Source organism: Triticum aestivum, chromosome 5D (assembly GCF_018294505.1).
Source record: "Triticum aestivum cultivar Chinese Spring chromosome 5D, IWGSC CS RefSeq v2.1, whole genome shotgun sequence".
Lineage (NCBI taxonomy): Eukaryota > Viridiplantae > Streptophyta > Magnoliopsida > Poales > Poaceae > Triticum > Triticum aestivum.
This window is the reverse complement of record NC_057808.1, coordinates 150,854,637-150,869,478: the sequence shown is the minus strand read 5'-3', so window position 1 is coordinate 150,869,478 and position 14,842 is coordinate 150,854,637.

Sequence of the window (14,842 nt, the reverse complement as noted above, 5' to 3'; positions counted from 1 at the left end):
GGTTTTCCCATCCGGTTTTTCGTTCGGTTTTATAAAAAAAACCCTAGATCTGTTTTTTGGTTTAATTTATTTAGCGAACACTAGTTCGTTCTTTCGTTTTAATGAACGGTTTTCGTTTTTTTTTTCCGCAGATAGTGAATGTTCGTTCGTTAGCCTGTTCGTCAGTTTTTCTTTTTCTCGGATTTTCCGCGATTATTTCTGGTCGCGATTTCCGATCTGTTTTTCATTTACTAACTTTTCGCTCGTTTATCAGAATCAGGCAATTCAAGCGCCTAGAGATTCGTCTCGAAACCCTCTTTCCGTTTAAGCAACTCAAACAAGTTTTTGCTACTGTAAAATTTGACTTAGGTCCAGATTAGTAAACGAAGCTTGTTTCTTTCGCCGTTTGAGTTTCGTTGCTTAGTTCGACTTGGTTCTTTTGCAAACCAGAGTTCTTAAGTTGAACTTTCTGGTTAGATCTCTTATTTTGAGTTTTACCCGTGCACCCTTTCTTGGTTGCTTATGTATGTATTGTTTGTTTGTGATAGACTACCCAGAGTGCGAAGCGTGCTACTACGAGTCTCTAGGTTTCACGGATCATCAGCAAGGCAAGTAACACTTTGATCATACCTCTTTACCACCCAGTTTTATTGCATTAGATCAATCCTCAAACAATTTATGATTAGGATCTGATTAATATGTGGGTTTTGGGAAGTAGAAGAGGTAGGACTTATTGCCATGTTTATTATCAAACCCTTGGGAGTTACTTCTACGTTTTCTTATATTGCTATGCTTTGCTCGTAGACGTGGATTGGGTTTGAGTGAATTTCCATGACAGACGTGAGATTGTTAATTAATGGTTCAACTTAAGGTGGTTACTTTAATTCACATCTGGGTGGATTGAGGCACCTGGAGAACCCAGTGTTGCCTGTATTTTCTGATAACCCGGAGTACCCGTGTGATCATCCTATGCACCGCCACCCAGACTCAAAGGGGTCATGAGATTATTCATGCTAGAAACTTTCGTGTGCAGCCACAAGCTATTATGGGCTCTAACATAGTTGAGTAGGTTACATGACCTCTTGAAGAGGTGGGCTAGCAGATGTAGGGGAAAGTTGGTGTAACTGTCCACCCGGAGTAAAGAGTAGTGTTTCTGAAATACTGTGTCTCGGTCATCCGTTTCTCAAACACCTTGTAGTGCGAGAAATCAAGAGGAGGCGATCGAGTCTTGTGGGGAAAAGTGCGCAAACCTCTGTAGAGTTTACAATCTAATTATGGTTAGCCGTGTCCCTAGTTATGGACAATCTTGGGTATCTAGTTCTTGGATTATCATGTGAATCTCATCATCATGTTACTTAGTTTAATTTGATTGGGTTAATCACGTTCTTAATTGGGATTGAGTAGGAGGTACCTTCTCAATGTTTAACAACCACCATGATAGTTAAATAAAATTTATTCCTTTGTGGTAGGGAAAAATTGGCTTTTTGCAAAACTGTAACCATAGAGCTTTCCACCAGCCAAATATGCATGTAGTGATAGCATTATTCTGTTCATTACTCTCTATGTGTTACACTGCCAGCATATTCCATGTGCTGACCCGTTTTCAGGCTGCAACGTATCATGTTGTAGACTTTTCAGACGACGAGTAAGGAGCCTTAGGTCGTGGTCTTATACTCAGTGATGCCGTTGGAGTTGATAGACTCACTTTATCTTCCAAGCCTTCCGTTGTTATCGTATTTAGATGGCCTTAAGCCTTATTTATTTGTATTGAGTTCTCTTGAACTATTCAATGTAATAAGTGTGTGATTGCTACTCTATTATAAATCCTTCAAAGTACTGTGCGTGTCAGCATTACCGATCCAGGGATGACACTGATGCACGGAGACTAGACTGTTTGAGGTCTGGTCACTACAGGGCGACTTAGTACTCCGATTGATGCAAGATCAAACAAATATGCATAAGTTGTCCCTGTCTTGGGAAGCACCTTTTGTGGTCAGGAAGAATCTCAACAATTGCTCGTATTATCTTATTGATATACGTGAGCGCAAGATATCACACACCTCTGAGCAGGAGACCAACAAACCGTGGAACATTGCTCATCTTCGGCCTTACTAGACTTGAGTTATGGGTTTACATCATTGTATATAACTTCATTGATGTACATACCTTCTTATGATCAATATAATAAAGCCGGCATCCCCCAAATTTCTGGGCCTTTGTCTCTTCATCTCAATTTTTTTGAGCAAGAGTCATTGTTGATTCGTCATAAGTCATTAGGGGGCTTCCTGCTCTATGAGCATAGCGTATAACCCTCTTAATCGACTTTTATGCCATGTTATTGATCACTTGGGGGCTTCCTACTCTATGAGCATGGCGTATAACCGTTTTGATTGGCTTTCATGCCATGTTATGGTGTCGGTGCAACAAACCCTGGGTCCGTTGCCCAGACTGTGCACCAGCACGAGAACAAGATCACAGCACCAAGGTCAGATTGAAGCACAAGGGATCAGTTCTCCGAAGGACCAAGACTAGCCAGAGAAGCAATATAATGCTAAGGGAAAAACCTCCCTTGCCGTGCAGGCGAGCCTAGCAAGGATGGGGATACCCTCGGAAGCAAGCCTGTCGGGCCTTACGGAGGCAGAGCCACTCCACCGCACCACCTCATCACGACGCACGTCGTCGATCAGTGCGGTGTCAAGCTCCAAAGTGACTAAGTGGCTGTTATTCGCCACATGGCAATCACTTCCTACAGAAAATACATCCAAGCGACACTCGTCCTGAGACGTGTCAAGCAAGCAGGCGCGAAGCTGGCAAAACAGCCCGACAGGGCCTGCCGGGAGAGCTGTGATGTGACGTTGAGTGGCGCATTTAATGCGCTCTGACGGCCTGCAGAGATTGGTATGATAGCACTGTTTGCTATATAATCAGTGCATAATGACTGATTTGCCACTGTGGTGATCCGTTGATCTATAAAAGGAGGCCCAAGGTAACCGTAGAAAGGGTTAGCCAATCCACACCCTCACACACTCATACGCGCATAGCCGTTCTCGCCCCGAGGCAACCCTGCCGGGCGAGCCTGTTGCGCTCTCACCACTATCACTACAAAAAAAGACACATCCATGACATTTTGGGCCGAATGAATTTTTTTTGTCATACTTATGACACTTCTATGACGATAATTGTGAATAAACCTAGTATCATCATAGATGTGGTGGGCTCCTACTTCTATGACAAAAAATCATGACAGAAAATGGGCTTTTCGTCCTGGGTGGGCCGGAGACGCAGCTGCAGGACATTCTTTGGGCCGTCCATGACGGAAAAAACCGTGGTAGAAGCAAGGGCGAGGAGAATATCGGGGTGTTCCCGGTTAGGGTGGGTGGTCGGGGCCGAGCGATGCACGGAGGTTTGCGCGTTTCTCTCGTACACGCACACTCGTGGGTGCGAGGCGTTGGGCTCTAACTGAACCCGAGCGAGGCGTTTGCCTACAGAACCCGAGGGATTGCACTGCAGGCTACGCGTTACTGAACCCAAGCGATCGATCGATGGCTGTTAACTGAACCCGATCGAGCGATTCCTTCGCTACTGCTGCTAACTGAAGCCGATCGATGCTGCCTCTCAATGAACAATGAGCGTTGTTGGGGGGGGGTGGAGGGAACAGTTCTCAGTGGGGGTTGATGAACACGACCCCATGGTGTTGCCTCTAGATGAACAGGACTCCGATTGATCGAGCCGGTTGGGGCTGGATGAACAGGACCCCGTTGAGGGCTGGATGAACAGGACCACCCCGTGGAGGGCTGGTTGAATAGTAGATGGTGGAGGGCTGGATGAACAATAGCCCGTGGAGGGGTGGTTGAACAGGAGCCTGTGGAGAGGGCTTTTTGAACAGTAGCCGGTGGAGTAGCGCGCGGTGGAGGCTGGATGAACAGGAGCCCGTGGATGAACAGTCGCAGGTGGAGGCTGGAGGAGGTCGACAGTGGATGAACATCAGCCCGTGGAGGCTGGAGGGGGTCGACGGTGGAGATGAACAGTATCTCGTGAAAGTCCCATTTTCCGGTACGCCACACCCCTCCCGATGAACAGGACCCCCGTTTCGACCGTAGTGCTCCAACACAAGTCTGTTTCGTCCATTTTGCGGTATGCCACACCCCTCCCGATCAACAGGACCCCGTTTCGACCGTAGGAGGTCCGTTTCCTCCGTTTTGCGGTACGCCAGACCCCCCCCGATGAACAGGATCCCGTTTCGAACGTGGCCGGTCGAACACAAGGCCGATTCCTCTGTTGTGCGGTACGCCAGGCCTCGTTTCCATCGAATGTTCCGTCCAAGCCGGTTGGCTCACACGCGTTCCGTTGCCTCCTGATGAACACGATGCATTCCATTGCCTCGCCATGAACATGGTGACGACACAGTTTCTCCGTTCCGACCCAGCATGTACATGAGCCCTGGCCGTACGTACACACGAGTAGGCGTTCGAGACCCCGCGCGTATGTATGTACGTGGCCGTATTTAGTTTCTTGCACCCTGACCGCTGTACGTACGTGTACATGCTATGTGTGCACCTCTACTACGACACGTGCACGCCTCTACATCGACCAGTATGTACATACACGTGCGCGACCAGAATGACAACGCTACGTACACTTCGACCAGGTGGGTCTCGACTGTCAGCCACTTCCTTGCGTGCGAAGATGTAGCTGGTGGGTCCCAGCAGTCAGGGGACGAATCGTTTTTTTTTTGCCCGGACGCACTTCCTTGCGTGCGAAGATGTAGTTGGTAGGTACCAACAGTCAGGGGGAAACGTTTTTTCACGAAATACGGTTGCCCGTCGGATGGGTCCCTGCTGTCAGGTGGAGGAATCATTATTTTCCGCGTAATAAGGAGGCACTTCCTTGCTGCGGCCATGGACCCAGCTGTCAGCCTCTCCACGTACAGTCCACGTCCGATGGAAGCCGTTCCTTGACCACGTTGACCACGCCGTGCTGAGAGCACCAGGGCGGTGGACGACGGCGAGGCCTAGGAAGGGGACGACGCGGAGCCGGGGAAGACGCGGCAGTGGATGCCCACGCGTAGAGGAGTATGAGGGTTCACTGGTTCGCTGCGGTGTGAGGCTGCCATCGCCGCAGAATAACAGGGGGTGTGGGTGAGTAGAGGGATGGCCTGGCCAACGGTGGGAGTAGTAGGGGGCGGTGAGGCCTCCGCGACATCGCAGCCGGCCACGGGAGGCAGGAGCACGAGGCACGACCGGTGCTGGTTTAGGCGGCTTGAGCAAGAACACTAGAGGTTGAAGAAGCACTACGGTCGTTGGATGGACATCGTACGGTCACTGGAGCTAGAACCATTCATATTGACTAAGTTGACAAAGCCCTCTGTCCCCGTCAACTTAGTTGGCCCACAAGTCAGCCTCCCACTATTGTGGGTCCCAGCTAGGAGGGGGTATTATTTTTTTTGTGCGTAATAAGGAGGCACTTCCTTGCGTGCGAAGATATAGCTGGTGGGTCCGACCTGTCAGCGGTGGGAACGTTTTTTTCGCTAAATACAGAGGCCCTTCCGATGGGTCCCAGCTGTCAGGTGGAGGAATCATTATTTTGCGCGTAATAAGGAGGCATTTCCTTGCGTGCGGCCCTGGACCTAGCTGTCAGCCACTCCACGCACAATCTACTTCCGATGGTGTCGTTCGTTGACCACGTTGACCGCTCCGCGCCGAGCGCATCCAAGGTGGTGGACGACGGCGAGGCCCCGTACAACAACGAGCCGGAGATGGGAAGACCCGGGAGTAGAGTCACAGACGGAGTGGTGTACGAGGGTTAACTATTTCTGGTGCAGTGTGTTCGGCAGCCGGCGGAGAAGAACAGGAGGTGTGGAGGGGTGGAGGGATGGCCTGGCCAACGGTGGAGTAGCGCTTCACAGCGAAGCGTGCTAAGCAGAGCTGCTAGCAGCAGGAGGCGGGAGCAGGTGGTCCCGGCGGCGCTGGAGGAAGAAGACGAGAGATTGAAGATGGATGCCGGTCATTGGATGTAACTCCAACGGCTAACAATGTCAGAATCATTTGTTGACTAAGTTGACAATGACTTGCATTGGCTTCGACCTATTGGCCCACATTTCAGCCTCCAAAAATGTGGCACGTATTCAACCCATTTTTTCAGAATTTACAATCTATTTTTGCGGGGTAGAATTTACAATCAATTTGATATTTTTTTGAATTATATTCCATTAGCTGGGTTGGGTAAACATATAATGTAGTGTCCATGCGGCCCATTTATGTTTTTCCTAAAAAATTACAGGCCATTTGCACTTTCTCGAAATACACGATTTTGCTGGGCTGATTCTAATTATAATGTTGGGGTGGGCGCCACAATGTTATCAAAAAATAAACAGGGGCTGAGAATTTTGTTATATAAATGTATTTAAATAATAAATGATTTATTATTACATTGGTCCTTAAATCTAGCCAAGCTTTTGTACACAATCACCAAGATTTTCGTTGCCAAAAAAATCTAGGATTTTATTGTTAAGAAATTATTTTTATAAGTTAATAAGATGTGGGATATTGTTTTCGTACATATGTAAGTATCTGTTAAATATATGATGACAGTAACAATAATATATAATAACATATAAAATAATTTAAATATATATAATATGGTTAGAAGGGAAACATAAATTGGACCAGGCGTTCCTATTCTTATATAGAAAAATAGAACAGACCTCTGTGTTTTCTTCAGGAAAAATAAAACCTTGGATGGGAGTTCCATAGGCCGGTCGATACATGACGGCCCTCAAGAAAATACAAATAGGCCTATGGACCTCCCAGCCAAGGTGGTGGGCTGCGCATGTTAAAAAAGAAAGCCTAGATGGGGCAGCCCAAAACCCAGCTGATACTTGCTGCCCTAGTGATAATAAATGATACCTGCCAGCTCCCGGCTTCGTTGTGAATTTATCTCCTATAGTAACTACGTTGAAGCAACTAAAAAAATGTAACTATGTTGACAAACCCGTGGGCCCCAACGTCAGTATAGCATTAGGAGGAAGTATTTTTTCGATGTGGCACTTGCTTGCATACGGCCATAGACCTGGTGGGTCCCAACTGTCCGCCTCCCCATGTACAGTCCTCTCCAGATTCCTCTCGTTTGTTTAGCGTGTTCACAACGGCAGTCAACGGCGTCGCGGCGAGCGCACAAAGGCGCAGGCGGAGATCCGACCACCTGAGGAAGTGCCTTATGAGTAATGAAACAACTAAACTAGCCTAGTGGCCGAGTGACACTACCCGACAGCTAGTCCGCCCAGGTTCGATCTGTTGGAAATATGCCCTAGAGGCAATAATAAATGGTTATTATTATATTTCTTTGTTCATGATAATTGTCTATTATTCATGATATAATTGTATTGTCCGGAAATCGTAATACATGTGTGAATACATAGACCACAACGTGTCCCTAGTAAGCCTCTAGTTGACTAGCTCGTTGATCAACAGATAGTCATGGTTTCCTGACTATGGACATTGGATGTCATTGATAATGGGATCACATCATTAGGAGAATGATGTGATGGACAGGACCCAGTCCTAAGCATAGCATAAAAGATCGTGTAGTTTCGTTTGCTAGAGCTTTTCCAATGTCAAGTATCTTTTCCTTAGACCATGAGATCGTGCAACTCCCGGATACCATAGGAGTGCTTTGGGTGTGCCAAACGTCACAACGTAACTGGGTGACTATAAAGGTGCACTACGGGTATCTCCGAAAGTGTCTGTTGGGTTGGCACAGATCGAGACTGGGATTTGTCACTCCGTGTGACGGAGAGGTATCTCTGGGCCCACTCGGTAATGCATCATCATAATGAGCTCAATGTGACTAAGGCGTTAGTCACGGGATCATGCATTGCGGTACGAGTAATGAGACTTGCCGGTAACGAGATTGAACAAGGTATTGGCATACCGACGATCGAATCTCGGGCAAGTAACATACCGATTGACAAAGGGAATTGTATACGGGATTGATTGAATCCTCGACACCGTGGTTGATCCGATGAGATCATCGTGGAACATGTGGGAGCCAACATGGGTATCCAGATCCCGCTGTTGGTTATTGACCGGAGAGGCGTCTCGGTCATGTCTGCATGTCTCCCGAACCCGTAGGGTCTACACACATAAGGTTCGGTGACGCTAGGGTTCTAGAGATATGTGTATGCGGAAACTCGAAAGTTGTTCGGAGTCCCGGATGAGATCCCGGACGTCACGAGAGGTTCCGGAATGGTCCGGAGGTGAAGAATTATATATAGGAAGTCAAGTTTCAGCCACCGGGAAAGTTTCGGGGGTTACCGGTATTGTACCGGGACCACCGGAAGGGTCCCGGGGGTCCACCGGGTGGGGCCACCTATCCCGGAGGGCCCCGTGGGCTGAAAGTGGAAGGGAACCAGCCCTTAGTGGGCGGGGCCGCCCCCCTTGGGCCTCCCCCCATGCGCCTAGGGTTGGGAACCCTAGGGTGGGGGGCTTCCCCCTTGCCTTGGGGGGCAAGGCAACCCCTTCCCCCCTTTTGGCCGCCGCCCCCCCATGAGATCCCATCTCTAGGGCCGGCGCCCCCCCAGGGGGCCTATATAAAGGGGGGGAGGGAGGGAAGCAACCGACAGCCTTGGGCGCCTCCCTCCTCCCCTGCAACACCTCTCTCTCTCTCGCAGAAGCTCGGCGAAGCCCTGCCGGAGACCCGCTACATCCACCACCATGCCGTCGTGTTGTTGGATCTCCATCAACCTCTCCTTCCCCCTTTCTGGATCAAGAAGGAGGAGACGTCGCTGCACCGTACGTGTGTTGAACGCGGAGGTGCCGTCCGTTCGGCACTCGGTCATCGGTGATTTGGATCACGGCGAGTACGACTCCGTCATCCACGTTCATTGGAACGCTTCCGCTCGCGATCTACAAGGGTATGTAGATGCACTCCCTTCCCTCGTTGCTAGTATACTCCATAGATGCATCTTGGTGAGCGTAGGAAAATTTTAAAATTATGCTACGATTCCCAATAGTGGCATCATGAGCCGGGTCTATGCGTAGTTACTATGCACGAGTAGAACACAAAGAAGTTGTGGGCGTTGAGTTGTCCAATTCTTCTTGCCGCTACTAGTCGTTTCTTGTTTCGGCGGCATTGTAGGATGAAGCGGCCCGGACCGACCTTACACGTACGCTTACGTGAGACAGGTTCCACCGACAAACATGCACTAGTTGCATAAGGTGGCTAGCGGGTGTCTGTCTCTCCTACTTTAGTTGGAACGGATTCGATGAAAATGGTCCTTATGAAGGGTAAATAGAAATTGGCAAATCACGTTGTGGTCATACGTAGGTAAGAAAACGTTCTTGCTAGAAACCTACAAACCACGTAAAAACTTGCAACAACAATTAGAGGACGTCTAACTTGTTTTTGCAGCAAGTGCTATGTGATGTGATATGGCCAGAAGATGTGATGAATGATATATGTGATGTATGAGATTGATCATATTCTTGTAATAGGAATCATGACTTGCATGTCGATGAGTATGACAACCGGCAGGAGCCATAGGAGTTGTCTTTATTATTTTGTATGACCTGCGTGTCATTGAATAACGCCATGTAATTTACTTTACTTTGTTGCTAAACGCGTTAGCCATAGAAGTAGAAGTAATCGTTGGCGTGACGACTTCATGAAGACACAATGATGGAGATCATGATGATGGAGATCATGGTGTCATGCCGGTGACGAAGATGATCATGGTGCCCCGAAGATGGAGATCAAAGGAGCATGATGATATTGGCCATATCATGTCACTATTTGATTGCATGTGATGTTTATCATGTTTTTGCATCTTATTTGCTTAGAACGACGGTAGTAAGTAAGATGATCCCTTATAATAATTTCAAGAAAGTGTTCACCCTAACTGTGCACCGTTGCGAAGGTTCGTTGTTTCGAAGCACCACGTGATGATCGGGTGTGATAGATTCTAACGTTCGAATACAACGGGTGTTGACGAGCCTAGCATGTACAGACATGGCCTCGGAACACACGCAATACACTTAGGTTGACTTGACGAGCCTAGCATGTATAGACATGGCCTCGGAACACGGAGGACCGAAAGGTCGAACATGAGTCGTATAGAAGATACGATCAACATGGAGATGTTCACCGATCTTGACTAGTCCGTCTCACGTGATGATCGGACACGGCCTAGTTAAACTCGGATCATGTTTCACTTAGATGACAAGAGGGATGTCTATCTGAGTGGGAGTTCATTAAATAATCTGATTAGATGAACTTAATTATCATGAACTTAGTCTAAAATCTTTACACTATGTCTTGTAGATCAAATGGCCAACGTTGTCCTCAATTTCAACGCGTTCCTAGAGAAAACCAAGCTGAAAGATGATGGCAGCAACTATACGGACTGGGTCCGGAACCTGAGACTCATCCTCATAGTAGCCAAGAAAGATTATGTCTTAGAAGCACCGCTAGGTGATGCACCAATCCCTGAGAACCAAGACGTTATGAACGCTTGGCAGCAGCGTGCTGATGATTACCCCCTCGTTCAGTGCGGAATGCTTTACAGCCTAGAACCGGGTCTCCAAAAGCGTTTTGAGAAACATGGAGCATACGAGATGTTCGAGGAGCTGAAATTGGTTTTCCAAGCTCATGCCCGGGTCGAGAGATATGATGTCTCCGACAAGTTCTTCAGCTGTAAAATGGAGGAGAATAGTTCTGTTAGTGAGCACATACTCAGAATGTCTGGGTTGCACAACCGCTTGAATCAACTGGGAGTTAATCTCCCGGATGACGCGGTCATTGACAGAATCCTTCAGTCGCTTCCACCAAGCTTCAAGAGCTTTGTGATGAACTACAATATGTAGGGGATGGAAAAGACCATTCCTGAGGTATATTCAATGCTGAAATCAGCGGAGGTGGAGATCAGAAAAGAACATCAAGTGTTGATGGTGAATAAAACCACTAAGTTCAAGAAGGGCAAGGGTAAGAAGAACTTCAAGAAGGATGGCAAGGGAGTTGCCGCGCCCGGTAAACCAGTTACTGGGAAGAAGTCAAAGAATGGACCCAAGCCCGAGACTGAGTGCTTTTATTGCAAGGGAAGTGGTCACTGGAAGCGGAACTGCCCCAAATACTTAGCGGACAAGAAGAAGGCCGGCAACACCAAAGGTATATGTGATATACAAGTTATTGATGTGTACCTTACCAGTACTCGTAGTAGCTCCTGGGTATTTGATACCAGTGCGGTTGCTCATATTTGTAACTCAAAACAGGAACTACGGAATAAACGGAGACTGGCGAAGGACGAGGTGACGATGCGCGTCGGGAATGGTTCCATGGTCGATGTGATCGCCGTCGGCACGCTACCTCTGCATCTACCCACGGGATTAGTTTGAAACCTCAATAATTGTTATTTAGTGCCAGCTTTGAGCATGAACATTGTATCTGGATCTCGTTTAATTCGAGATGGCTACTCATTTAAATCCGAGAATAATGATTGTTCTATTTATTTGAGAGATATGTTTTATGGTCATGCCCCGCTGGTCAATGGTTTATTTTTTGATGAATCTCGAACGTGATGTTACACATGTTCATAGTGTGAATACCAAAAGATGTAAAGTTGATAACGATAGTCCCACATCCTTGTGCAATTGCCGCCTTGGTCACATTGGTGTCAAGCGCATGAAGAAGCTCCATGCAGATGGACTTTTGGAGTCTCTTGATTACGAATCATTTGACACGTGCGAACCATGCCTCATGGGTAAGATGACCAAGACTCCATTCTCCGGAACAATGGAGCGAGCAACCAACTTATTGGAAATCATACATACCGATGTGTGTGGTCCAATGAGTGTTGAGGCTCGCGGAGGATATCGTTATGTTCTCACTCTCACTGATGATTTAAGTAGATATGGGTATGTCTACCTAATGAAACACAAGTCTGAAACCTTTGAAAAGTTCAAGGAATTTTAGAGTGAAGTTGAGAATCAACGTGACAGGAAAATAAAATTCTTATGATCAGATCGTGGTGGAGAATATTTAAGTCATGAATTTGGTACACACTTAAGGATATGTGGAATAGTTTCACAACTCACGCCGCCAGGAACACCTCAGAGAAATGGTGTGTCCGAACGTCGTAATCGCACTCTATTGGATATGGTGCGATCTATGATGTCTCTTACCGATTTACCGCTCTCATTTTGGGGCTATGCTTTAGAGACTGCCGCGTTCACTTTAAATAGGGCTCTGTCTAAATCCGTTGAGACGACACCGTATGAATTATGGTTTGGGAAGAAACCTAAGCTGTTGTTTCTAAAAGTCTGGGGATGCGATGCTTATGTCAAGAAACTAGTCACCCCTTCCGAACCGGAAAGTAGCGCAGCGCGGGAAAATGTTCCTGTTGTGCCCACACCGACTGGGGAGGAAGTTAATGATGATGATCATGAAGCTTCGGATCAAGTTACTGAACTTCGTAGGTCCACAAGGACACGTTCCGCACCAGAGTGGTACGGCAACCCTGTCCTGGAAATCATGTTGTTAGACAACGGTGAACCTTCGAACTATGAAGAAGCGATGGCGGGCCCGGATTCCGACAAATGGCTGGAAGCCATGAAATCCGAGATAGAATCCATGTATGAAAACGAAGTATGGACTTTGACTGACTTGCCCGATGATCGGCGAGCCATAGAAAACAAATGGATCTTTAAGAAGAAGACGGACGCAGATGGTAATGTGACCATCTACAAAGCTTGACTTGTCGCTAAGGGTTATCGACAAGTTCAAGGGGTTGACTACAATGAGACTTTCTCACCCGTAGCGAAGCTGAAGTCCGTCCGAATCATGTTAGCAATTGCCGCATACTATGATTATGAGATATGGCAGATGGACATCAAAACGGCATTCCTTAATGGCTTCCTTAAGGAAGAGTTGTATATGATGCAGCCGGAAGGTTTTGTCGATCCTAAGAATGCTAACAAAGTATGCAAGCTCCAGCGCTCAATCTATGGGCTGGTGCAAGCATCTCGGAGTTGGAACATTCGCTTTGATGAGATGATCAAAGCGTTTGGGTTTACACAGACTTATGGAGAAGCCTGTGTTTACAAGAAAGTGAGTGGGAGCTCTGTAGCATTTCTCATATTATATGTGGATGACATACTACTGATGGGAAATGATATAGAATTCTTGGAAAGTATAAAGGCCTATTTGAATAAGTGTTTTCCAATGAAGGACCTTGGAGAAGCTGCTTATATATTAGGCATCAAGATCTATAGAGATAGATCAAGACGCCTCATTGGTCTTTCACAGAGTACATACCTTGACAAGATATTGAAGAAGTTCAATATGGATCAGTCCAAGAAGGGGTTCTTGCCTGTATTGCAAGGTGTGCAGTTGAGCACGGCTCAATGCCCGACCACGGCAGAAGATATAGAAAAGATGAGTGTCATCCCCTATGCCTTGGCCATAGGGTCTATTATGTATGCCATGCTGTGTACCAGACCTGATGTAATCCTTGCCGTAAGTTTGGTAGGAAGGTACCAAAGTAATCCCGGCATGGAACACTGGACAGCGGTCAAGAATATCCTAAAGTACCTGAAAAAGGACTAAGGATATGTTTCTCGTTTATGGAGGTGACGAAGAGCTCGTCGTAAAGGGTTACGTCGACGCTAGCTTCGACACAGATCTGGATGACTCGAAGTCACAAACCGGATACTTGTATATTTTGAATGGAGGAGCAGTAAGCTGGTGCAGTTGCAAGCAAAGCGTCGTGGCGGGATCTACATGTGAAGCGGAGTACATGGCAGCCTCGGAGGAAGCACTGGAAGCAGTCTGGATGAAGGAGTTCATTACCGACCTAGGGGTGATTCCCAATGCGTCGGGCCCGATGACTCTCTTCTGTGACAACACTGGAGCCATTGCCCTTGCGAAGGAGCCCAGGTTTCACAGGAAGACCAGGCATATCAAGCGTCGCTTCAACTCCATTTGTGAAAGTGTTCAAAATGGAGACATAGATATTTGTAAAGTACATACGGACCTGAATGTAGTAGATCCGTTGACTAAACCTCACCCTAGAGCAAAACATGATCAACACCAGGACGCAATGGGTGTTCGATTCATCACAATGTAACTAGATTATTGACTCTAGTGCAAGTGGGAGACTGTTGGAAATATGCCCTAGAGGCAATAATAAATGGTTATTATTATATTTCTTTGTTCATGATAATTGTCTATTATTCATGCTATAATTGTATTGTCTAGAAATCGTAATACATGTGTGAATACATAGACCACAACGTGTCCCTAGTAAGCCTCTAGTTGACTAGCTCGTTGATCAACAGATAGTCATGGTTTCCTGACTATGGACATTGGATGTCATTGATAACGGGATCACATCATTAGGAGAATGATGTGATGGACAGGACCCAATCCTAAGCATAGCATAAAAGATCGTGTAGTTTCGTTTGCTAGAGCTTTTCAAATGTCAAGTATCTTTTCCTTAGACCATGAGATCGTGCAACTCCCGGATACCATAGGAGTGCTTTGGGTGTGCCAAACGTCACAACGTAACTGGGTGACTATAAAGGTGCACTACGGGTATCTCCGAAAGTGTCTGTTGGGTTGGCACGGATCGAGACTGGGATTTGTCACTCCGTGTGACGGAGAGGTATCTCTGGGCCCACTCGGTAATGCATCATCATAATGAGATCAATGGGACTAAGGCGTTAGTCACGGGATCATGCATTGCGGTACGAGTAATGAGACTTGCCGGTAACGAGATTGAACAAGGTATTGGGATACCGACGATCGAATCTCGGGCAAGTAACATACCGATTGACAAAGGGAATTGTATACGGGATTGATTGAATCCTCGACA